Source organism: Petaurus breviceps, unplaced genomic scaffold (assembly GCF_028583685.1).
Source record: "Petaurus breviceps papuanus isolate PSGF00001 unplaced genomic scaffold, PetGlider_PUasm1.0 685, whole genome shotgun sequence".
Taxonomy (NCBI): Eukaryota; Metazoa; Chordata; class Mammalia; order Diprotodontia; family Petauridae; genus Petaurus; species Petaurus breviceps.
In genome coordinates, this window is record NW_027186455.1 from 3,388,938 (window position 1) to 3,416,445 (window position 27,508).

At 36.6% G+C, this 27,508-nt stretch overlaps 1 protein-coding gene across 2 annotated transcripts in view; it reads right to left on the reverse strand.

Annotated features, from left to right (window-relative positions):
* FAM13B (family with sequence similarity 13 member B) overlaps nt 1-27,508 on the reverse strand; it is a 107,253-nt gene that overhangs the window by 79,327 nt on the left and 418 nt on the right. For both annotated transcript variants that reach the window (XM_069104274.1, XM_069104273.1), the window contains exon 2: nt 2,624-2,790. The gene's annotated coding sequence lies outside the window, so the exon portion shown is untranslated. The remainder of the gene's footprint in view (nt 1-2,623; nt 2,791-27,508) is intronic.

Consider the following 27,508-nt stretch of genomic DNA (forward strand, 5'->3'; position numbering starts at 1 on the left):
TTCAACATAGGAAGCTGGTGTTCAACATAGTTGTAGTTACACTCGCCCAGCACATACCACTTCTTATCTCCCACTCAGGGTGCCTTGCTGATTGAGCTTTGAAGACGGAAAACTATAGACAACTCAAAAAGCAATGAAGACATAGGACAGCAGTGGCCCTAGAGTCAGGAGGACCTGAGTTCAAATCTGACCTCAGACACATGACACCTGTTAGTTGTGTGACCCTGGGGAAGTCATTTAAACAAACAAACAAAAAAAGAAGGCATAGGACAGGTCACAGCATATTACCAAAAAAAAAAAAAAAAAAACTTGCACTTACAATCCCAAGTGTACTTACCACCCAAATGTGGTAAGAAATAACATCCAGGGGATGTATGATAAAAAAAGGAGGTGAGACAACCATGCAATGAGTGATAAAAAAAAAAAAATCATCCAAGTATTTGCACCAGTACCTAGAGAACAAAAAGATTTAGGGGAAAGTCACAAGTGTATTGAGTACATACTTATGGAATATTTCAGAAGGAGGATGAATAACAATTGCCCAAAATGAGAAAACTTGTATGGGTTGCAATGTGCATGGATGAAGGGAATACCCACATCAATAAGATCATGTATCTATTCAAATACTGAACTATTAAATATTTCTGTATGACACAAAGTCAATAACTATGTTTCTATAAAAGGTAGAATTTTTGTCTTTTAAAGTCAGATTTCAGAGAAACAGTATCCCTCCATTTCCACTACCAAAAATTTTATTTATATTTCCTTTTAAAGGGAATATACAAGTTTAAGTTCAAAGATCAAGCCTTTTTTCTGAGCTCTTATGATTGGATCTACTACAAAAATAACAGAGGGAAGCAATGTTTCATATTGCCTTCTCCAATTCATGTAATTCATACATGATCACAGAAGACAGGTATCCATCCAACTTTTAAGTTTAAACTGGAATTTTTCTAAGTCTCCTATTGTGCATATGCAAGTACATAGTATACTACATATATCAAGGTACAGTATATTCAGCTGTGATTGATCAGTCCAATATGAGTTTGGAAGGATCCATTTAGAAAGGAGATGTCTCTGAATTTGCACAGTTCACATTTCTTTTGTGCTACCAAGATTCTACTTTACTCATCTTCTTTGATACAGGCACACCATGCTGGGCAGTCCTGTGCCAGCATCACCCACATCTAACAATCAATACTCAAGTTCTTCAGAGAGACCTTGAGAGTGTCCTTATGTGTACTTCTTGACCACTGTGTGAGCACTTTCCTCACATAAGTACTCTTTAAAAGAGTCTTTTAGGTAAGCATGTGTTTGGCATTTAGATTATACAATCAGATCCATCAGAGTTGCACTCTCAGCAGCATTATTTGAATGCTTGGCAGTTTAACTTAAGAAAGGACAGTGTCCAGTACCTTATCTTGCCAGGTAATACTCAGAATCTTCCTAAGACAATTCAAGTAAAATCACTTCAGTTTTCTGGCATGATGCTGACTGTCCAAATTTCACAGACATGATATTATTGTACCATAAAAGGAAAGGGAAGGTTTCAAAGAAACCTGGGAAAACTTTGATGAATGAGAGAATGAAGTAAAGCAGAACTAGGAGAACAATTAATATAATTATTTCAACAGTGTAAAGAGAAACAACTTTGAAAGACTTAAGAACTCTGGTCAATGAAATAAGAAATCATGACCCCATAAGACAGATAAGCATGTCTCTCACCCCTTTTGGTGAAGAGATGATGGAATTGTAGTTGTAGAATGACACATACATTTTCAGACGTGGTCAACATGGAAGTTTGTTTTGCTTATTTACTGAAAGAGTTTTTGCTTCTTTTTTCTGATTAAGGAGAGAGGAGAGAGAAAGGGCTAACTGAAAGGGTTAATCACCCTCCCACCAAAAAAGAAGAGGATAAGGAATTTAATAAAACATTTTTTAAATGCACAAAGGAGATCAGAATTACAGACAAATAGGACAGCTTTGAAAGTTACATGCTGAAAAGTTGTACATAATAAAATTTTGTAGTTTAATGTACAATCTTCTTTTTCTGTTCTCTTGTATACATATAAGAAAGTGCTTGTTTTATTTGGTGTTTTAAGTTCAAAGTAAAAAACAAAACTTTAAAAATAAAATTCCCTCTTTTTTCCCCTTTCAACTACACTTCATTTGTGGATCTTCATAAGAAGTTATCACTTGTAATAAAATCATACTGCACAAAAATTTCTTTAAGAAGGACTTATTAATAAACATAACAAATATTTTCAAATAAAGAATATGCTTTTAGAGGTCCATCAAGAATATGCAAACATAAAGGGCTGGAACATTAGAGTGAATCTAGCAAGTCTTGGGAACAGTGAAATTAAGTTCAAGGGAACAGTTCCTGTCACAAAGGTTAAAAACTGTGGGTACTCCTAGGCAAGTAAATATATAGGCTACTACATTATATATAGTTGCCATACTTGTGAGTATGTGTGTGTGCACATCTATGTGTGTGCATATTTATATATCAGTTAGGAAAAAGGACTCAAGCAAAATGGATTCTATGTTATTAGTCAATTCACCAAAAACTATAGAAAGTCTCTTTTTAGGAGAGGATTATTTGTCATTTTAGAAAACTTACCTTTGAGTACTTAAACACCTAAGTTTAAAAAATGGTTTCTGCACCAGCTACCCTCACTGAGCAAGCATTCTTTTGTCATTTATGGCTGTTTGAGATTATGGCAGAAGATGAGCCTGTAGTTCCTCATTGAAGAAACGCAGAACTCGATCAGTACTTCAGCAGTTAATCTAGAATAAGAAAAAACAAAATTATTTCAAATTTTAGGTCACTTTTCATTTTCAAAAAGAGGCAGAATAAAAAAATCTATCCACAAAGCTACTTTTAGATGATGCTGAATGATTAGTCTACCTGTATTCCTTAAGAAATGGGTAAAGCAAATTCCAAGTTCATGCTATGAGCTGAATGCCTTTTACTACTAAAAACCATCAGAATTTATTGATAGAATTAATAATTAAGAACAGTTTAGGGAATAAAATATAGCCTAAGTAAGAAATAATTCCACTTAGAAATTCTTTTCTTATTCCATGAATGTCCCATATTCTTCTAACACTCATTCCCTCAAGCACTGGAGAAAATACAAAGGTAAATGGACCTGGAACTGTCCTCAAGCAACGTATAGCCTAGAGGAAGAAGACCTATATCAAAATAAATATAAAAGAAATTATTCCGTCATCCTAGCCTATACTAGAAATTACTCTCTCTTCCTTGCCTATACAACATGGTTTCTAGTATTTTCCAAAAAAGAGCAAGTAATGGCATAGGCTTGACATCATGATTTAAAAGTGGAACTATATTTTTCTACCTTCTATACATATATATGTGTGTGTGTGCGCATACAGGTATGTGTATGTATGTGTATACACACACAGAGCTTTATCCTGTCAAAACTATAAATAAGTTAGTAGAAGACAGGTCAACTTGTCACACATGCACTGTATTTCTTATAGTCCAGAAATGAAACTTTTAGAAATAACAGCAAGTTACACTGTAGCACTCAAGAGTTCAGGTAAGCAAGAAGCATCATATGGTGTGGTTTTCAAAAGTCTATTATACTCACAATTTATAACCCCCAGGAGGAACATTAAAATTGTGGGGAAGTAAAGCCATGTTCATAAACATGTCTTTCAACAGATAATTATTTCCCAAACATCCTGAACTGCCTGTTTAAACATGTGGACTATTAAGCTGGGGAAAAAAAAAAACTTCAAAGCATAAAATTATTTTTAAAGGCCTTTTAAAGCACTTAGTTTTTGATTTCAGATTTTAAATGGAATTCTATTAAGACTCAGAAAAATACTGCTTCAACATACAGGAAATTAAAGTGAAAAAAATAGTTAAAAGCCTATAAGCTTATTCTAATCAATGAGGATTTCTAAGATATGTTTGTCACTGTCAAATTAGGAAATCTCACAAATCTAGTTAGCTCAGATGGCTAGGGAGCTATGGGAATTAATGAGATTCTTGGCTAGTCCGCTTAGTTCTAGTGAGCAAATTCTAGCATCCCAAACCTGACTAAATGCATGCTAGTGAACAAGTGTTAGCCATGTTCTCCTTGTTCTAATAAATTCTATGTGTATTGCTGTGGTACCTAACAGCTACAACTGTTGGTAAATGTGTAGAAATGTAGACATGGCCCTGAATTTAACCAGAACATATAACTCTTAACTCTGTGCAGGGAGGAGTCTTAGGAGGCTGCATGTTCTATTCAGCAAAAGAAACTGAAAAGAAGTTCCTTTGTAGTAGCCCCAATTGCTACTTACAATAAACACTAATAAACAACCATGTCTAGAAAACTATCTGACGAAGGATATTTTTGGAACATCAGAGGTTCCTCAGAGGTACAGGAAAAAGAATATTTGGAAAGTGAATCAATTTAAACTAGGGACTAACATTTCAAAGTAAATAACTCTAATCAAAGATTTTTTTCTTCACCATCTTGAAATCTTAAAACTAAAAATTATCAAAAGTAGTATTTTATCTTATTTTTACAAAATTTGGGACATGACAATAAGTTAATTCTTAGAAGAATAAATCAAGTTGATTTCTGGAAGGCATTTTTCCAACAAAATTATATGATGTCACAACAGGACATATCCTATACTTCAAAGTTAGACTAAGGTCATAAAAGAGGATTGTTGTTATGAAAATATTCAATTACTTCATCTTAATCTTTTGATATTCAAATAATTTTCTTTTGTAACTCCTATGTAATCAAAGAATAATGCAATGTATGGTGACAGGCACTGGAGCTAATGTCAACCAACACTGATTAGGCTCCTATTATATGCCAGGGCACTAGGAATACAAAAACAGTCCCTGCTCTCCAGGAGCATACATTCTTACTAAAGTGACAGTGTTTGAGAAGGAACAAATTTTATAAATGAATAGCTCACTAATACATTTTTTAAAATAATATGATTGAGTTTTACAAGGAGGCAACACAGAGAATCAGATAGAACTTCAGTCAAAAAACCTAAGTTCACAATGTCCACCTTTAACACATACTGGCCATATGGCTCTGGGCAAGTGATTTAATATTGCAGGGCTCCCAGGACCACTACCACAGGCAATGGAGAAAGTCATCGAAGATTTTTAAGAACATGAGAAATATAGCCAGATCTGTGCCTTGGGAAGATTATCCTGGAATCTGTGTAGAAGGCAGAGAAATAGAAGAGGATAACCTGGAAGCACTTTAGGATAACAGCAGATCTGGTAAGAGGTGATAAGAGTCTGAACTAAGATAATGGCTATATGAACAAAGAAAGATTTTAGAGATACTGAAATAAAATGAGCAAGATTTGGCAACTAATTTAATTGGCAGGAGAAGGGGAAGAGAAGAATGAGAGAAAGATGACTCCTAATTCAGCAATAAAATGTCAGAAGTTTGTTGAGTCTGAAAGACCCACACAGGATACCCACAGGTTAAATTACAGGAGAATGATGGAATAAACAGAGATGTTGTACAATTCTAAAGGGAACTTCTCAGCACCTGCAAAAGCATTACAGACCAGAAGGCATTATTACGGTTTGCTGAACTTCAAAATTAATAGTTTTCCTTCTTCTTGGTACAAGTTTATTGATAGCACTATTATTTAGAGTCATGACTAAGATAATATTTTAGCCAACAAAACAGAGATAGCATTCCCTTCTTGACATCAGTTACATCGGTGTACTATTAAGTCTAGGTAGTGCAGTGAACAGAGTGCTGGGCTTGGAATCAAGAAGATTCATCTTCCTAAGTTGAAATCTAGCCTCCGAAATTTACTAGCTATCTGACCCTGGGCAAGTCACATTTAACCCTGTTTGCTTAAGTTTCCACATCTGTAAAATGAGATGAAGAAGAAATGGCAAATCACTCCAATATCTTTGCCAAGAAAACCCCAAATGGGGTCACAAATAGTAGGATGTGACTGAAAAGGACTGAACAACAACTAAGTCTAACACAGTACATTACACATAGTGGGTACTCAAATGGTCACAGAAGGCCAAGAAAAAGCCTGGCACATGCACTGGGGGAACTTAAGGGGAGTAGGGAGTGGGAAGAAGCAGGACCACACTCTACTAATTTCTGCATCTCAGGTGAAAGATAGGACGATTCCTTTAGTTAGGGGGAAAGAACAGGGGAGGGAAGAAATAGGAAGCCCAAGACACCAACCTGAGAGACGATAAGAGTTCACTCCTATGAATGATATGGCAGCTTCCTATTTTAACTAAGTTAGCCCATGGTTGGTCTAGGAGCTAAGAATGAGAAGCTTTTAAGGAGAGAATCTAATACCTTTCTCCCTTCCATCCCATCTTCACCACCATCCCTGTCCACACACAAGTATGACTCCAGACATCTCTGCCTCTTTACACCATGATGGGTGAGGCCTAGTCCAAGGACCAGGACCCACAACAGACAAGCAAAGGCAATGGGAAGTAGTGCCTACCCAGCAACATAAGCTGTGTATAATGGGAGAATACTATCACAACACCTTAGGGAATGGGAAAATATAGAACACTGAGGGACAAGACAAGAAACACTGCTGTTCCCATAATCCCTTCACCCATTTCCCCTTCTTCTGATTTTCATAAGGGCCTAAATATAAGAGCAAAGGATCAAAACAGAATGGAAATTTATGTGATATGAATTACACCATGGTTAGGAGTCAAAATGTTAAATCCATCATGCCTGGATAAAGAGTATGACAAAACCCCCTAACTGGAAGTTGTCTGGTCCCAAGCCTGCACCTGACCCCCATGCCCAGGTATCTAAAGTATCCTCATTACAGATGTTTCAAGATTTAGCTCCTCTCTCCATCACCCTGCTCCTAATCTTGGAGTTAGTGGGAGGTGCCCAAACAGGAGACAAAAGATTCCTGACTCTGCTTTCCCCATACCTATGTGGAATGCCAGCAATAAATACCGTGTTTCCCCGATAATAAGACCTATCCCGAAAATTCAGCCCTCCCCTTACTGTGTAAGATTCCTCTAAAATAAGCCCTCCCCCGAAAATAAGCCCTATTGAGATTGCTACTGTAGTGAAGGTGATCCCCTGCGCTACACGCTACATTACGGTACCCTCTGTATGCACCGTCTCCCCCCCCACAGTGAAACGCATCCAATCAGAGCTGCAGCAGTGAGTGCGTCATCCTGTTCTTCCCCAGTGATTTGCTTATTGAATAAAAGTGCATTTTTTTGTTCACATTTACCTGTTTATTAAAATTGCTGTCAATGTTCATTAAAATAAGCCCTCCCCTGAAAATAAGCCCTCTGGTGTTTTTCTGTCCCCAAAAAATAATAAGACAGTGTCTTATTATCGGGGAAACATGGTAGCAGTACAGCTGGTGTTCACCACAGGAGCTAAAAGTCTTGGCAGTGCTATTTCTACTATTATTTTCCTCCATAGGTATACTGGTAGTAGCTCTTCCTAAACTGTTCCCCCCACACCTGCTAAGGGAAAAGGGAGTGTTGAGAGGCAAAACAAAAGAATGGCTTTTATACAGAATCCTCTAAGTTTGCCAAATTTAGTGACTGCCAATATACTTGTCCTGGCTCTCAAGGAAGGGGCAACCAGTGGAAAGGAGCTAGAACCAGGCTACTGTCTAAAAATTTCAGAGTGTTTACAACTGATAGTACTTTTTTTTTTTAAACATATGAACTGAAAAGCCTAGAGAGAATGTACAACATGTCAGGCTACACAACACCACTCACCATCAGGAATATAAAAAAAAAAGATTACAAAAACAAGAACATACTGCTTGCTCTAATTTTAGTTTCAACGAGGTCCCTTATATATCCACTGCTTATATTTACCTTGGAAGTCAAGAGAGATCACAGCATCCTAACTGGGGTCTCCTCCTGTAAAGTTAAGCCACTACCAGCACTTACCTACAGGTATTTATTAAGTACCAACTATCAGCATCAATACTGTGTTATACACTGTGGGTAATAAAAAATAAATATGAAATAGTTCCTGCCCACAAGAACTTTGTGAACTGTCCAGCTCAGAAGACAAAACTAATGAACATTAAATAAATTAGCAAGCCATATAAGACTATTTATAATTAAGTGTAAAACTGTTTGACAGTGTAATGCAGAGAACAGAAAAATCACCATAAGCAAAGTTATGTTAAGTCTTCCTGTAAGAGATTAAAAACTAAGCCTGACCATAAAGGATGAGTAAGTAATCCAGGTTAAAAAGGAACATTAGCAACAAAGGCAGAGATAAAGGAATATACGATGTGGGACAATGAAGAAGACAGACTGACTAGAGTGGAAAATTGTCAGAGAATATTGACTTCTAAGTAAATGAGGCTGAACAAGTAGGATAAGGACAGATTATGGAAAATCCTAAAAGGCAGGAAGCAAGAATTTTGACAATACAGTACAAACCTGGTAATCATTGGTTTTTAGCAGAGGAACACTAATTAAAGTAGTATTTTTAAAAGGATTATCATACAGAAAGAATTTGAGAGGACAAAAAACATCAAGAAGACTAAGTTACTAAAGTAATTTCTTCATCTCTATATAAAATATATGTATGCCTAAAAATCAAAGAAGAATGACAAAGTGACTAGAGGTGACTGAACATCAGAAGATTTGTGTAAGTTCAAGTTCTGCCTTTGATAACATACTGAGTGACCATGGGCAAGTCATTTGGCACTGAGTCAATTATGAGATTATTAAAAATTAGAAAAAAACATCTCCATCATTGATAAGATCATCCATCTGAACAAAAAATGTACAGAATGAAGAGGTTGTCCTAGAAAATTCTCAAGTTCCCTTCCCCCCCAAAAATGTGATAATCTTTTATCTGATACTTTTAAATTCAACATTTCCATATTGTTCCCTTAGGATATCTCTGTAAGTATGACTTCACTTCACTTTCCCCCACTACAATTCAAATTTCTTTATCACTTCAAGGTTTACAAAGTTTTTCCTCAAAAAAAAAAAAAAAACAGGAGTTAATCAACTGAAGTATTATCCCATTTTACAGATAAGGAAATAAGTAGAGAGGCAAAGTGACTTGTCCATGGTCATAAATAAAGTTAAAGGCCATACTCCGCTGACTCACTGGCAAGAAAGACAATCCAGGCTTATGTTTGGAGAAAAACGGTTTGGAAGGTCCAATATCAATCTGGGTATACTCTGAGTAGTAGGGTACAAAGACAAGTAGTGCATTTTGGTAAATACAGCATAAAATTTAATGTAAACTTATTTTTCAACACATATCATAGATGCATATACAATCTTTTCTGGGTTTTTGCAAACTGAAATGTTAATGTTTGCTGATATTTATGTTTTTAATGCTTTGAATACAAGACAATGTACAATACAATTTACTGTACTCAGACATCCAGAATAGATTTTTTTTTCAAGTCTATCACCAGAAAGTTAACTATTAGGTAATAAACTGTTTTGGGACAACTCATGAAACTAACTAGGAAGAGAAGAGTTTTAATTTGCATCTGAAGATTTATCCATACTGATGAAATGTTACCTTCTTAAGCAATGAAGATTTCACTTTAGTTCAAGTTGGTTACTGAGTTTTCATGAAAAATTTCCTAGCTACTGATAAACTCCTATGTGGTCCCAGATAATCTTCCAGTGTTAGTTATCAACAAGTAGTTCTATCTCCCTTTTTGCCATAATTCTTTCCTTAGCCAACAGTAATTTACTGGGTATATTACAGCCCATTTTTCAGTCACTTAAAAAAAAATCAATCTTTTGTTAGTCTCTAACATTTATATTTCAATGGCTTAATGATTTCACAACTAATTTGCACCTTTCTCCTATTCAACTCTCATCTGCATGTTCTAATAAATTCTCCACAGAAGTTTTACCTTTTTTTCCTATCCATATTGTGATGGAAGAGATATCCTAAACTCACTTTTTTTCTCTTTCTCTCTCAACTTCTCCTGCCCCATGAAACTTAGGCTTCAGTCATTTTATAGTTATGGTGGACCCCATTTGGGGTTTAGTTGGCAGAGATATTGAAGTGCTTTGCTGTTTCCTTCTCCAGCTCATTTTACAGATGAGGAAAGTGAGACAAACAAGGTTAAATGACTTGCCCAGGGTCACACAGCTAGTTTGCATCTGAAGTCACATTTGTACTCAGGAAAATGAGTCTTTCTGACTCCAGGCCTGGCACTCTATCCACTTCGCACCTAGCTGCACTACAAGTTAGGCTAGGTTTTTCTTAAAAGGTAATAAAGCCATCCTCAAGACTTGATTGGCTCAGAAAACTAAAGACGAAGGCTAACATCTAATCCTTGTATTGTGGTACAAAAGAGCCAAGAGGAACTCCAGGCACATTCTGATACTAGCATAGAGGACCACAATGGGCAACTCAGAGGCAGGGGAGGAGCTTGGGCCAGCTAAATCAACTTAGTCCTCAATGCATTTATTTGTTGAATAGTCTCTTGCAAAGGCTAAATAAATAGCCTTTTGTTAACTACTGAATGCCCTATGAGTGTCTCATTTCATTCCAATATCAAACATAAACTACCAAGGAACTAGCCAGAGTCAGGCCCAGCTCAGAATACTGAGTATCAATGCAGTACTTTGGCTGTTTACCTGTTATCTCTTGGCCTCTCTATGAGCCTTTACCCCATCTTATATCCTAGCTATCTCTTGTATTCAAGTCTTCATCGTTACTATGCTACAGCCTAATTTTGCCCACTAATCATATCTCTATTGTCCTTCAGATCAATAAATTTTGGTTCTTTGGAAAATGTGATGCTACATCATTAACTAGAGCTTATATACTAGAGCTTAAATATACTCATACTATATACTCATATACTAGAGCTTAAATAGACAGATTTTCCAACAGATTTGTCAAAAATGACCATAAAAAAGGAAAATTACACCTGTTAGAGAAGATAGGCAGGCTTGTTTAAAATAGTTATAGTTTAAAAAATCACTAAACTATAAAACTCTTTGACTCTGACACTACTGTTAGTATCTTGGTTAGGCTTCTCTACCATGTTAGGGAATAGCTTGGGATAACTGGACTTCTACCCCAAAGAAGTCTAAACCAGAAAGAAAAAAACCTATTTGCCTAAAAATACTTATAACACTATTTTTTGTTATAGCGAAGAACCGGAAATTATAAGGGTATCCATCGATTGAGAAAATCACTGGGCGGAGCCAAGATGGCGGAGTAGAAGCACGACCTTCCCGCGGCTCCAGCTTCCACCCTCCCCAATCCATGTAAAAAGGGGACTCTAAACAAACTTTGGAGCTGCAGAACCCACAAAATGACACAGAGAAGCTAACCTCCCGCTGAGAACAGGCTGGCAGGAATAGGCCAGCACAAGGCTCTGGGAGCCGAGCCCAGCCCCACGCTGCGGAGGCTTTAGCCCCCCGGGCGGGCCTGACCAGCCGCCAGCCAGAGGGACTCCAGATCAGCAGCAGCTGTGGCCGTTTCCAGATTTATCAATACATAGATGCGAAGGACAAGGTGAGAGGCCAGTGCAGTCTGGACTTTGGGACCCAGTAAGTGGGAGTGCGTGGCTGGCTTTTACCCCCAGGGCGAGAAACCGCTGAGATGCCGGCACAGCCTGCCAGCGCCACATGGTGGCTTCAGCTCCTGGCCTGCAGAGTGTAGGGGGACCAAGCACCAGTCTGAGGAGTAATCGCTCTTGCTTTAACCTGCTTGGATCTGGATTGCAGTCTAGGGTGGAGGTCCTGGGGTGTGTGTCCAGCTTGCCAGAGCGTGTGGAGACCTCAGAGAGGGCACCCATCTAATACCTCCGGCAGCTGAGAAAACCCCAACGTTTGGGACGAAAACTCCCCTGTCTGGTGGCAGAGTCCTACTGTGGCAAAAAGCCCGAAAGTCAAATCATTGAGTGGCAAAATGAGCAGGCAAAGGAAACAAAGCAGACAGAAGATTCCAACATTACACTCCTATTTGGGGGATAAGAAGGAGCAAGGCATGGAACAGGAGGAAATCAGTGAAGTCAGAACTCCTGCACCAAAAGGTTCAAAGGAAAATACAAGCTGGTTACAGGCCATAGAGGACCTTAAGAAGCAGATAAGAGAAATGGAGGAAAAATTGGGAAGAGAAATGAGAACAATGCAAGAAAATTATGAAATGAGAGTCAACAGCCTGACTGAAGAAAATAATACCTTAAAAAACAGACTGACTCAAATGGCAAAGGAGGCTCAAAAAGGCAATGAGGAGAAGAATGCCTTAAAAAGCCGAATTTGCCAGATGGAAAAAGAATCTCAAAAGCTCACTGAGGAGAATCATTGCTTCAGAATTAGATTGGAGCAAATGGAAGCTAATGACTTTATGAGAAATCAAGATGCTGTTAAACCGATCCAAACAAATGAAAGAATAGAAGACAATGTGAACTATCTCATGGGAAAAACCACTGACCTGGAAAATAGATCCAGGAGAGATAATTTAAAAATTATTGTACTGCCTGAGAGCCATGACCAAAGTAAGAGCCTGGAAAGCATCCTCCAGGAAGTTCTCAAAGAAAACTGCCCTGATGTTTTAGAACGAGAGGGCAAAATAGAGGTTGAAAGAATCCACCAATCATCTCCTGAAAAAGAAAACTCCTAGGAATATTATAGCCAGGTTCCGGAATTCCCAAATTAAGGAGAGAATATTACAAGCAGTCAGGAAGAAACAATTTGAATATTGTGGAAACAATCAGGATAACCCAGGATCTGGCAGCTTCTACACTGAGGGATCGAAGGGCCTGGAATGTGATATTCCGGAGGTCAAGGGAGCTGGGATTAAAACCAAGAGTCACCTACCCAGCAAAACTGAGTATCATGTTTCAGGGGAAAATTTGGTCATTCAGTGGAATACAGGACTTTCAAGCATTCTTGCTGAAAACACCAGAGTTGAATAGAAAATCTGACATTCAGATAGAAGAAGCAAGAGAAGCATGAGAAGGTAAACAGGGAAAAGAAATCATAAGGAGCTTATCAAAGTTGAACTATTTTTTTTTTTAAGCAATCGGGGTTGAGTGGCTTGCTCAGGGTTGCAGGGCCAGTTGTTGTTTCTGGGTGTGGTGCTGAGTGTCTGGGCCCGGATTTGAACCGGGTCGTCCCGGCACTGGGGCCGGTGCTCTTGCTCGCTGAGCCACATGGCCAAAATTGAACTATTAACATTCCTACATGGAAAAACAATAATTGTAACTTATGAAACTTTTCTCAGTAGTTGAAGGGATTAGAAATATATATATGTCTTTATATAAGGGTATGCGGGCATATGAATACATATGTGAATGTGTGTATATACGTTTACAGGTATACATAGAGGGCATGGGACCAATTTAACAGGAAGGGATGATACTTAAAAGGTGAAATTAAGAGGTGAGAGGAATATAATGAGAGGAGATGGGGAGAGACAGAGTGGGGCAAACTATCTCATACAGAAGAGGCAAGGGAAAATGGTTACAATGGAGGGGAAGAATAGGAAGGCAAAAGGGAATGGGTCAACCTTATTTATTCCTATTGAATCTGGCTTGAGGAGGAAGGGAAATACACACTAAATAGGGGATCTCACCCTCCAGGAGAATAGGGGGGGAAGGGGATGTGAGGGGGGATGATGAAAGGGAGGGCAGGCTAGGGGGGAAGGAAGTTGGAAGCACCCACTTTTGAAAAGGGACAGGATCAAAGTAGAGAATAGAACAAGTGGGAGGTGGGATAGGAGGGAGGGAAATATAGTCAGTCTTTTTTGCATTAGCCGCACATGTATAACCTATACTGAACTGTTTGTCTCCCCAGTGGGGGTGGGTGGCAGGGGGGGAAGGGAATTGAAAGTTTTAAAATCAAATATTCAAATATATATATATAGATATATATATATGTGTGTGTGTGTGTATATATATATATACTATTATTAATACCATCTTACATGTTAATAAGAAAAAAAAAGATATACAGGCACTGAGGCATAGAGATCCACTGGAAAAGTTGAAACGGGTATGGGAGAAAATATGGGAGAGAGCAGATTGGAGGTGGGGATATCATGTGGGACTGCTGTTTTGGGGGGATGGGTGGGGGAAAAACGGGGGGAAAATTTGTAACTCAAAATCTGGCGGAAACGAATGATGTAAATCAGAAGTTAAAATAAAAATAAAACAAAAACAAAAAAAATAAAAGAGAAAATCACTGAACAAATTATGGAATGTGGATCGAATAGAATATTATTGCTACTTAAGAAATTACTAAAAGCATTGATGAACCCCGTGAAGACTTTTATGATAAGCAGAGTCAGGAGGAAAATGTATACACTGACAATAATGTAAAGGAAAACTTTGAAAGCCAAGACCAGTAACAACACCAGAAGATAGATCATGAAGATGCTTCCAGAAAAGGGGAGGGAAGAATGGAGGGAAATAAATAAGAAGGAAGTTGAGAAGAGCACACAGACAGGAAGGGTAGTACCGATACTCCCGTGTTGGAGTTTTTATACTTTAAAAAACAAGTTGTATATAGCAGATTCATCATTCAAAATGAAATCCTCTTTTTCTGTCCTTTATAATATGGAAAAGTTCAACTTTGTTGATGACTTTTAAGCTCATGATAAAAAGCTAAAAAGGATGAGTTTTTTCTGTTAGAGAATAGAGAACTGAAAAATGGGCTGTAATATACCCAGTAAATTACACTGTACAGATTCCAAAATGTAACTTAATCCACATTTCTTTCTCCAATTCAGTCATGATATATACATCTGAAGTATTTGTCCGAGATAAATATATGACTTGACTAACAATGGGTTGTTCATCCAATTATATTTAATCTGAGTAATAGATATTCTTCATCTACTTGAATTTTCTTGGGCTGGGCTAAACTCTTTCCTGTGTTTGCTTATGTCATCAAAGAGACTATTTGGGGGTTTAATACAATCAGTACAATGTTATCCCTCCTTCCACATGAACCCTGTGCTAAATATCCTCCACAACAGTAGCAAAAATCTTTGGTGTGTTTTGTACCTTAAAATACTATTAATTGGAGGATTACTGAACAGTTTTCTTTTGCTATGCCTAAATCAAAGAATCCTGTATGATCTTGTAAACACTGTATGATCCTGTTAAGATATACATGGAAGATATGTAGAACTTTTAAGATGTCAAATGCCTTGATATAATCAAGAAAACTGTAAACCAAGTTATTTGTATTCTCTAAATCCTTCAGTTTAATGTGACCTTGAGGATATCTACTCCAGAAAATTGTTTATAAATACCTGCATTTTCCCTTACACAGGAAATTCCAAAAGTCTTAGTACAGTTTTAAGCTTAATAGTTTTGGTTTTTATCAAGTGAATACAGAAAAGCATGGAAAGATTTTCACTAAATGATGAATAGTCAAGAAAAGGAAAACAATATATACAATGGTCACAACAACATAAATAACCCCAAAACAATCAAAAATGAATGCTTCAAAATTATAAAGCACAAGCTTGGCCCCAAAGAGGAAATATGATAAGATACATCCCCATTCCTTTAAAGAGACAGGGGTCCACAGGTGTAGAATATGACATGTCAGATTTTTTTTTTAATATATCCATTTAAATGAATTTTTTTTCTCTTCTTCCTTTTTTATTTTTTTAAAAAAATATTTGATATAAGGGATGGTCCTCTGGGAGGCAGAAGGATAGAAATAAAGAGAGAATCTAGATGACACTAGAGAAAAGATGTTAATAAAAACCTTTTAAACACCTTTTAAGGATGTCCTCCATAGGTGTGTAAATTATGCCCCATTTAGACTGAGATGAGAAAGTACATAAATGGTACCCAAAATATTTTTTCCTAGAAAAACTGAGGGCGGGTAAGTGGAACAGTGAATAGAACACCAACCCTGGAGTCAGGAGCACCTGAGTTTCAATCCTGCCTCAGACACTTAACACTTACTAGCTATGTGACCTCGGGCAAGTCACTTAACCCCAATTGCCCTGCCTTCCCCCCTCCAAAAAGGAAAAAAAAAAAGAGGAGCTTATAGATTCTCTAAAAAATACATAAAGGAATTCAATATTGGTTTCATTGCATGCCAGAATATTTACCTTTCACAGAACTTGAAAATAGATCCTTCAGTGCTTTCAAAACTGGTGCCTTCAGTAATGGATTTTTTTATGGCTGCTCAGTAGTATTTTTGTGATTTTCAGTCATTTCTATTTCATAAAGCATATTGCTTTATCTCTACTCTCACTGACAAAGAATTATTTTGTTATAAAGAAATTTGTCCTATTTTTCCTCTGTTGGTTGTCCTTCCATTTTCACATTTAAATGTTACTGTGATGAACTAGCTAAAATGAATCTCACACACATTTTTTATTTTTTGCAAGCTCATTTTCCCCCTCCATTGCTAATCGCTGTTTCATGATATTCCTCAATCTTCCAACACGCTCCTAACACAGAAGGTTCAAAATTAAGTAGAGTATATTTCTGGAGGAATATTATTTCAGGGAAGTTTGTTAGGAACTGTTTTATCTAAATGAAACACATGAAAAAAGCAACTAGAAATATTATGTAAATGAATTTCTATTCTAACCTAGGGTTGTTGCCTTTTGCTGTGTGATGGCTAATACAGTTTCTCAGTTTCAGTGTAGCTACTGCTTTATAATGGTTACCCTTCCTTAGGAAAGGATAATAGTACTGAGTTAGCATGTCTTCCTTCATCCATTTCCTATTTTTCTTTGTCAATAGTTTTATTTAAATGTAATCATTTCATCTTTCTCCTTCCTTCTAATTCGATGTTGATTTTGATGTAACAAGATATTTTCCAACTCTAAATTTATGATCCTATTAGTCAAGTTATTCTGGCTATACAGACAACAGATTTAAAAATTATTATCTCGGGGCGGCTAGGTGGCGCAGTGAATAGAGCACCAGCCCTGGAGTCGGAAGGACCTAAGTTCAAATCCAGCCTCAGACACTTAACACAAAAACTAGCCGTGTGACCTTGGGCAAATCATTTAACCCCAATAGCAGCCCTCCAAAAAGAAAAAAAAAATTTATTATCTCAATAATAATTACCCTTTACCCTACCTAAGATATAGTACAGGGGTGGGGAAACCTGCAGGCTTGAGGCCACATGTGGCCCTCTAGTTCCTCAAATGCAGCCCTTTGAATCCAAACTTCACAGAACAAATCTTTTCATTAAGAGGATTTGGTCTGTGCAGTTTGGATTCAGTCAAAGTGCTGAACTTGATGACCTTGAGGGCCACATATAGCCTTGAGGCCACAGATTCAGCACCCTAAATTATAATTCATTGGGTGGGTGGGGGGGGAGGGTTGATGTTCACTGCTAGCATCTTTTGACCTTTCTTAAAGAGACCCATCTTTCCCAATATTTTCCTCAGTAAACTCCAGGGCTGACCTTTGCTTGAAATTCACTGAGTATCAAGGTATATGTTTACTTAATAAGTTTTCACCAAGTTCTCCACAGATTTTCTTCTTGTGTATCACACATTGACACATAAACTGCAATCACCTTGATAAGCATATACTAAACACAAGACATTTTGCCAGGTGCTAGGTATAAAAGGAACATAAAACAGTCACTGCCCTCAAGGAGCTTACATTCAGTTGAGTATTCTTTTTTCCCATGCAAACCAAAGAGCCCATGATGCTTCTTCTTGCCTTTAGAGGCACATAATAAAAACATCTCTATAAACTTCTTTGTTTTCTGAGAAACTGCAAGATACCTTTTCATTTAGCTGCAACCTCCTTTTATCTTTTGGTTTTCATTAAAAGGGAAAATGTCACATAATAAAAGATTTAGAGTCAGAAGGGACCTTGGTTCAAACTCTCTTATTTAACAGATGAGGAAACAGATTCAGAAAGGTTAAATAACTAGTCCTAGGCAAGGAGCCAATTTGTACCAGTTCTCATTGACTTTTAAATTTTCAGTCTAAATAGTTACAACTCCTCAAATCAGTAAACACTACAAACTAGGACTTGGTGTATTATATTGTCTTGATATTTAAAAATGATAGAGAAAATGTTAATAACGCAGATTAAACTTTAAAAATCCTAGCAGAGACCTCTATCATAGCAGTGGGGATTCTGTATAGGGTTTTCTATCTAACTGCATAGTTGAATCTGATCAAAAGACATTCTCCACTCTGTTTTTTTCCTTTCTGGTTAGACCAAACTCTCTCAAGTGTTTATACATCTCAAACCTCATGCTAGTATAGTGTTTAGCCCATAGTCAACAGAATAATACTACATGGAATAGTGAAGTGACTGTCAAACTTTGAATTAAGGAGAAGTAAGTTCAAATACCTCCTCAGATATTTGACTAGCTGTGTTAACTATTGTGAGCCTCAAGCAACGCTAAGATTATAAATTACATACTAACTGCAATCTGAATTAGACTGCTATGATATCCAAAAAGCAATTACAACTAGGTTACAAAATAATACAGAAAAGATCTAGAAATCAATTGTTTTAATCACTTTACAAGCTAAAAACTCAACAGTCTAAATTTTAATCAAACTTTTTTTTTCTACTTTACAACAGTGAGAAGCTTCGTATTTATAGTGTAGTTCCTAACCTAGTTTTTTCCACAACTTAAGGCTATCTGTTCAATATATTATATTGTCAAGCTCTCCTGTAAAGGCTACAACTAGTTTAAGGAAAAAAGAGTAAGAATCTCTCTCTCAGTGGATCAAAGTATAAATTTGCTAAAAGGCATTACAATTTGGTGGTAATTATGCACACTGCAAAAGAACATTTCGTTATATGAAAAGAATCATATCAAGGCATTTTAAGTAGAATGTTCCATCCCCTCCTGGAGCATGTGAAATTAACTGATAGAAACTAATTTCAATCAATATTTTAAGGACACGTCTATTGTCTAAAAGAAAGTATTTGTGTACTGTCCCATCTTCACATTATGGAAGTCAATAAAAATTAAGTTTTTGAGTATTAATCATAGGACTCTTAAATAGGTGACCAAATGAGAGGTTCCAAAAAGATGTAGACAAAGCACCAGTCAAAAATAGAACTGAGCTCTGGACACAAATGGTCTGCTACTCAACCAATGTCTAGAATATGTTGACTATCTGAATCCTTTGCCCACTTATCCTACCACCAGTCAAATAGCCAATTTCACAACCCTAAAATGTACGAATATCCAGAGCATTTTCAAAAACTAAGATAGCTAAGTTAATCCAAAATTAATATGGTATCTACATTTCAACAAAATGTAACAAGTGACTATTAAAAATTCATTTTAGGGGCGGCTAGGTGGAGCAGTGAACATAGTACCAGCCCAGGAGTCAGGAGGACCTGAGTTCAAATGTGACCTCAGACACTTAAACTAGCTGTGTGACCTTGGGCAACTTACTTAACCCCAACTGCCCTCAAAAAAAAAAAAAAATTTATTTTACAGAAGCCTCATTTTACAAGACACATTTGAGCTTCCCCATCTTCTTCAGTGTTCTGGCAAAAACTGGCTATTCCTAGAGATAACCTATTTGCAAACATCTTTCCTGGTTGTGAAAATTTACAATGGCTATTAAATCCTTTTAGAATTTGTCCTCCCCCCCCCCACCTTTGCATCCAGTCAAAAACAATGAATGAAAAACAATTATAGTTTTAAATTATAAAATTATAAAATATAGTTTTAAAAACAATTAAGCTCTTACTATGTAACCAGATACATTTAAATGTTGGGGATATAAATATAAAAGTGAAGACAATGGCCTTAAGGAAATTACATTCTAAGGGTTGAGGACTGTGAAAGGGGGAGACATGTAGGAGAATGGAGGGACTATTTTGTTTTGAAAAGTTACAGAGATAGTAAATGGAATCACCCCTTACAGTAACAGTGGCAAAAGGTTATTTGATTATGACTCCAGAAATGGAAGGTATGGGAATTATGCATATTATTGAAGCAAGGAAGTCAAGTATAACTGAAGCCAGGACTGAAAGTAGTAAACAGATAGAAATAACCATTACTCAGGACAGGGAACTCCAAGGTAGGAGTTCCAAGATGAAAATGTTTGAGTCTTCTAGGACATAGTAACTGGGCATAATTTCTGATCCTGGTGGCACAATAGCTGGTGAGGAGACTGTTGGAGAGCCATGGAAACAGATGTATGTGTTCCAAAGCTGAATGCATTACCTGCAAGATTTCTGGAGGGCTAGTTCAAAGGATGTTGTTCTAGGTAGGGAGAAGGGAGAAAGCATCTGGGCAAATGGCAAGATAATGCAAATGACTGGATATATAATTAAAACTATACATTTGGTCTTTTTCCATACTTATTGATAATAAAATCAAGCATTAAATTCATCTTTGCAACTATGGTCAGACCGCCTAAAAAATCAGAGATGTAAATTAACTAATTAATACCGCTTCTTCCTAGGTGGAAAAAAGTGAAGTTACCAACAAGCATGCCTCATCAGCAATTATGGCTACCCTCTCTACTTCACAAACAGCTAAGTCAAAATCCAATAAAAAGGAACTTGCCTATTTTGGAAGCAAATTCAGAATAAGTATAGTTGTTTCAATAGAAAAGTATAATTATTTTTACTTCTACTTCAGTAAGATTCACAGAATTTTAATGATGGAAGATGCCTCAGACATTATCTAGTATAACCCATACCTTAAAAGGACTCCCAACTAAATAACATCTGACAAGTGATTATCCAATCTGCTTGAAAACAGTTTTCATCCCAATGATAGAGAACTTACCACCTCCCTAAGCAGTTTTTTCCACTTTAGTACCAATTGATGGCAAATTTTTCCTTTCATTTTCTTCTTTCCAAGTTCTACCCATTCCCTCTTCCATATGACAGATACTTGAAGACAGCTCTCATTCTCCCTATTAACACCCCTTCCTCTGGCTTAAAATCTCCAATTCCTTCAGCCTATTTTTAGCTTGTATGGACTTTTTTTTTTTTTAAAGCGATTGGGGTTAAGTAACTTGCTCAAGGTTACACGGCCAGGTGTTTCTGGGTGGGTGCTAAGTGTCTGAGCCTGGATTCGATCCCCAGGTCATCCCGACTCTGGGACCGGTGCTCTTACTGGCTGAGCTACCTGGCCACCCCTTGTATGGACTTTTTAAGGTCTGTCACAATATCAGATGGCCACCTCTGGATGCTCCAGCTTACCAACATCCTTCCAAAACCATGGTGCCCAGAACTGAACAATTAAATATGATCTGCCCAGAGGAGTATATAGAAGAACTATCAACTGCTCATTCCTAGAAACCATCTCTCAGTTTAATTCAAGATCACTTTTTCTTTTCTTTTTTTGGGGGGGAAGGGGGACGCGTGAGGCCTACGCATCATAATGTTTACTCAGGACTTGTAGCCCACTAAAACTCCCAAATCTTTTACAAACTGTTTAGATTTAAAATTCATTATCCCCAAAGAACTATGTAGTATTAGATTCAGCCCAAAATTCTAGTCAAGAGCTTTTGTAATCTAGTTATCTGTGTTAACTAGCCCTCTCAGCTTTCTGTGATCTGCAAATTTCATAAGTTTCATCTATGCCATTCTCCAAGTCAGTGATTTTGAAAAATGACATAGAGCAGAAAGCCAAGCACACATCCCTGAGGCATTCCCCTGGAGACCTCCTGCCAAGCTGACATCAAACTGTAACTGAGTTTAGCCATTCAACTAGCTCCAAATCCATCTAACTATACTATTATGTAGCCTATGTCTCTTCTACAAAAGCATGAGATATTTTATCAAATATTTTACTACAACTACATAGATCTCCCTTATCTACAAGTTTAATAACCATCAAAAAAGGAATAGGTTAATCTGGCATGGCCTGCACTTGATGATGCCATGAACATTCTTTATAATCAATCCCCCTTCCTTTTCTAGATGTTCACTAAACATAACTTTAATAATGTACTTCAGAATTTTCCCAGAAAGCTAAGTCAAGTTCACTATAGTTTATAGATTCTGTTCTCTTCTTAAAAAAATTTAAAGATTTGCCTTCCAATTGTGCCTCTCCCATCCTCCAACAATCTTTCTGACAAAAGATCCATAATCACATTGGCCAGTCCTTTCAGGACCTGATGCAATTTACTTGGGCCAGATAACTTGATTTAAAAGCAGTTTGGTGCCGTTACTTATCTCCTGGTATCAAATGCCTATTAGCCATTTTTATTCTGTCTTTCAAAAGGTCACACTCCTAATCAAATAGAAGCAAAATAAGAATTTAGCAGCTCTTCTTTCTCTAACTGTAATTATCCCATCCACCCCTAGCAAAGGTCCTGATTCTTTTTTTGACCCTCCCTCTTCCTCCTATATAACTTAAACTTCTTTGTTGTCCTTGGCTTTCCTCAACCACCTCACCTCACTTAAAGAACATTCTGAGCTTTATAACTCCTGACACTATTCTTAAAATAAAATGCCATGCTTTAGTATTCATCTTCTACTTCTTGCTCTAGCTTCCATCTTCTATCTTTCTTAAAACTTGAGTTTATGTGAATGATCTACATATCCACATCAGTGTCTTCAGACAACTCCCATATTTATCACAAATACTTCCCCTTTGTGTCTTCAGAATTTCATTTTTGAGAGCTTCACATCTCTGCAGGGCTGACTTCCCCAAAACGATATTAGTCTTTAGGATCCTATTTAGTCCTTCTTTGAACCCTTTGAAATTTGCTCTTCCTGCAGCTCTATGGTTTTTAGTTTCTTGCCTTAAGAATTTGAAATTTTTGGTAATACTGCCAGAAGAGCCTATAAAACAAAAGTTGGCTTATATGAAAAAAAAAAATAGGACCCATTTATTTATTTATTTCCCAGTCAGAAACACGGGAACCAAGGTTTAATTTTTAGGATTCTTCCTGAAGGTCATTGCTTAGGTGATCTCTTCAGGTATCCTATAGTAAAATGTCCTATAATCTGACATGGTAGTATCCATCAGCAGATGATAAACTGAAGGGAATAGGCAGAAAGGTTCCTTCTTCCAATTCAGACAACATGCTAAAAACAGATCTTCTGACAAGACAATTCAATTCACAGTGACAATCTTCTTTTTATTTCTCATACTCCCAAAATCTTTCAGGGTTATATGTGTCCAACATATATTAGCTAGCACATTTTGTTAAATTACTGCTCCTATAGTCACAAACACAAGCAGTTACGCAGCTGCAACAAGAACTTAGGTAGGTATGGTCTAAGTACTTGGAAAGTCCGGATTTACTTACAAATAAAGTAAATAAGTTGTGATTTTTCTTGCTATCAATGCATTCAATTATAAAACAAAACTGTTCACCACAAAAGCAGCAGTACAATTTTATTTATATTCAGAATTTTTTAATATTTAAAAATCAAGGTTTATATATAAAAGGCTCATCTTCTTAATGAATAAGCCTATGAGTTAAGCAACATGGTTCCACCAAATGGAATTCACTTCCCAGAGACATGAATGTGAATGTGACACATTTATACTCCAAGTAACTTCTTAAAAAATTAAGGAAGTCAAAGTGGAGCTCTGGTATATGAGCTCTTTCCATTCAACATCAGCAAAGTATGAAGTCTTTTTCTTAAAAGAAACTATTTTGAATGCTGAAGCCTAATGCCTAAGTTACCATTACCATACCTGAAAAGCAAAATTTAGTTTCCTTAGAAATTTACTGGACTATGCAAAGAATAACAAAAAGTACCAATGAGCTCAAAATCAGCATAACTAAAAAATGCCGAACACCCAGAATCCACTGCTCTCTATTAGAACATTATTTTTTCCCCACATATTAATAGTATCAAGTGTTGTTAGCCCACAAAACCCACCATATTAGTCTGGTACCTTCCCTTGTGAAAAAGTATTATCACATCTGATTCTAAATCTATCCTGTTTCTTTTCCACATTTTCAATGCACTATGTTTTAGTATTTGAGAATGAGAAGTAAGGTAACAACACTGGATGAGTATTTAAATGACTTTCACTTTCAAAATTCAATGAACAGTTTCATTTCTCACTTTTTGATGCTTATGTGGGGCTGAACTAGCAGCAGTTATCAGACTGATTTACAAAAGTATAAAGGCACAAAATGTTAAAAGTGATAAAAAGAATTCAACAGTTGTAAAGCAACAACATTTATTACACATTTCTGTGTGAGGGGCTGTGATGGTATTAGTGATACAAAAATGAAAAATGGCTATTCCATCCCTTAATAAACCAGTGACATGTGCATTAAATATAATACAAAATAAAAATGCAATAAGGATAAAGAAAGACATGGACAAAGGAAAATGTAAGAAACAGTACTTAGAGCAAAGGAAATGTGAGGAAGAGGTAGCCCTTGAGTTGAGCCTTGAAAGAAAAAAGAATTTAGACAAATGTGGACAAAATGCATGGCAGAGAAAAATAGTCTTTATCTATTGAGACTAGGAAGCTATAAGTAGTACAGTTTGGACAGAATATAAAGAAAGTAGAAGATTGGGTAGAAGAAAAGAAATATAATGAAATAAAGCCAGAAAAATAGGGTCAGAGAGCAATGTGGTATAGTAGCTAGCCTCAGGAAAACCTGAGTTCCCGACATATATCATTTAACCTCTCTCTGTGCCCTGGGCAACTCTCTAAGAGTACTAGAAATGACAGAGGAAGAACTGATCTGGAGCTCCTTACACCTATGAAATCACAGTGCTGATCAATGAAGTTGATTTTCAAGGACCTGAAACTACAGCCTGAGAAATTTGTATTTTACCCTATGAGAACAACTGAATGCCCTCAAACAAAAAAGACCATTTTTCCACAGTACATTATTTTGGCAACCAGGCAAAGGAAGGATTCTCCAATGGGAGTAGAAAATAAAGGAGACTATGTAGGAGAACTTAACAGTTCATACAACAGGTAACAAGGACCTGAATTGGTATGGTAGCAGTTTAATTGGAAGGTAGGGAACCAGAAATATTCTGAAAGTAGAAATCACAAAATATTGAAGACTGAGAGAGAAAGAAGAGGAAAAGATAGGATGAAACACACCTCTCTGGAGAGAGGTGGCATGCTGAATACTAATAGGGTAAATGAGATAAATAGTCATACATAAGCAACGTATTGGCTTATTGTTACTTAAAATATATTTCTTTGTTAATAGACAGGTTCTATGGGGTGATGGGGAATGACAGTCATGTAAACCAAGTATCAGTAAAACTAGGTTTTAAAGATTCTGAGATTGGATTAAATCTATTTTCCTTTCCTATTCTTATTTCTTAGAGAAAGATAATAGCAAGAATATATTAGTCTACCTGAAAGAATGCTTTAGACAAAAAGCTAGGGGTAGCAAAAGCACATTAAAGTAAGCATAGTGAGAACAGGAAAAATACAACTTGGAAATAAGTCAGGAGAAAAATTTTTGAAGTCTTCATTTTAAAGATCCTAAAATTAAAAAAAATTAGTAAATTAGATAATTATATTACTAATAATAGCTATTTCTTAAATGTTCTATGCAAAATGACATCAACTTTTAGAACTAAACCTAAAAGGCCCCAAATTAAGAGAACCTACCTTTTACTCCCTGGGCAAAGTAGGGGCCTGTCAGTAGGTTTCTGTCAGTTGTGCTGATCCCATAAATACAGTAACAAAAAAAAATACATAGCATTTCTACATTTTTTTAAAATTTTCAACCCACTTAGCAAATATTGCCTCATTACCCACAACAACCCTGGGGATGTACATGTTTTCCCTATTTTACAGATGAGGAAACCAAGGCAAACAGAAGCTAAGAGATTTGCTCAGGGGCACACAATTAGTAAGTTTGTTGGGGTCAAATTTGAATTTAGGTCCTCTAGAGTGCAGATTCTATCCACTGTGCCCCCTACCAAAGCTGTCTGCCTTTAACTCTTTAATACAAAGAAGGCTAATACAGAGGACTTTTTAAAGTGCAGTAAAGTTAAACTTTACTTCAAATGACATCAAATCATATTTTCTATCACACTCATTTATCCCATCCCTTAGCATAATCAATAAGTTAATTTCAAATGGTACCCTAGGCTTATCAATTACTATTATCATTTTCCCCCCTCAAATTAACTACTCCTAAAATCAGAGAAAAACTAAAACAATGTGCTCTACGACTACACTTGGAAAACTAGGACTCTAGGTTTTAACTTTCAGTTGTCACCTAGTATGTACAAAAAAAAAAAAAGGTTTTCTTTGTCTATTCATCAGAAAAAATGTTAATTTTCTCCTTCCCAGCAAAGGTATTTATTTTCAGATAAAAGGTTTTTTAAAAAGTGCATTATTTCTGAAGAGTATAACCATCTCCAGTAATTTACAATGCAGGAATATTTTTTAAAAGTTAATTATCCTTCACTGGGGTAGAGATATTCAAATCTAATTCTGAGGTTACATATGTAATATGTACATATACACATATCTGTATATAATACATAGTCTTCATTTTTATTAATGCAAGCTCACAAATGTCTTTATGGTAACACTAAATCCATTTCAGCCATTTTCTGTTTTTGAAAAACATGAGATGGCCTCTGAAAAACATTAATACACTTAAAATTTTCATTCCAAGAAACATTTCATTGAACAAATACCACCTTATTCCTAACTCCAAAAACTTAAATCATTTCCCTTAAGGTTATGAGAAATATTGACCAAATTTTAAGATACAAAACTGGAACATAGGTCAGGAAGCTCTCCAAAATGCAATTGAAATACTCTCTTTCGTAGATCTAAGTGTGTAGAGTCATTATCTCAAATATATTGATTATTTTAACTACAAATGGTAAACATGCCGACAGCATTAATGCTTCTAGCCTACTATCTATTTCCTATAAGCCAGCTCCTCCACCTTACCAGGTATGATTCCAGCAGACAGGGTCATCATTTTTCTTTATATAATATGTAGGGGGGCACCACATACACACACAAAAATGATTTTGATGAAATTGATAATATTAAGTCTATTTTGTAACGCAACTAGAAAAGCTTTTTTTTTCTTAAATCTGGTTTGTCAATAAAATGGCGTTTGCTAATTTTCTTCATAGAACTATAATGTCTACTGAATCATACTTCCTACCTCCAAAGAATGGATTCCTGGCATCCTAACCAAAATACCCTATCAAAATATGACTTCCATTTATCTAACATATTTAACATAATATCCATCTATTTCAGGTTCTGTGACAAGTCCATGTGCTTGACAGCCCAATTCAGGCTCCATTTAGTGTGAGATTTAAAGAAGTTTGCAACCACGAATGCTTTGTGATGTTAAGATGGATACAATTTTTAATTGGGGGGCGGGGGGAGGGGGAAGGGGTGTTTAAGCACAGTTAAGCTCCAGCAAATAACCACGTTTTTTGCCCTCTTTTTCCCCCAAACAGGAGGCACAAGAAACCAATCACCATCAACACCCAGCCCACGGCCAATGGGGAAGGAAGTGAAAAGGAAGAAAGATGGGGCAGAAAAGAACTACAGGCAGCCTAGCTAGGGGTTCACCAAGAACTTGAAAACAAATGCAGGCACTTCGGGGTTGTTCGAGAAGTGAGGGAAACCCATACAACCCTG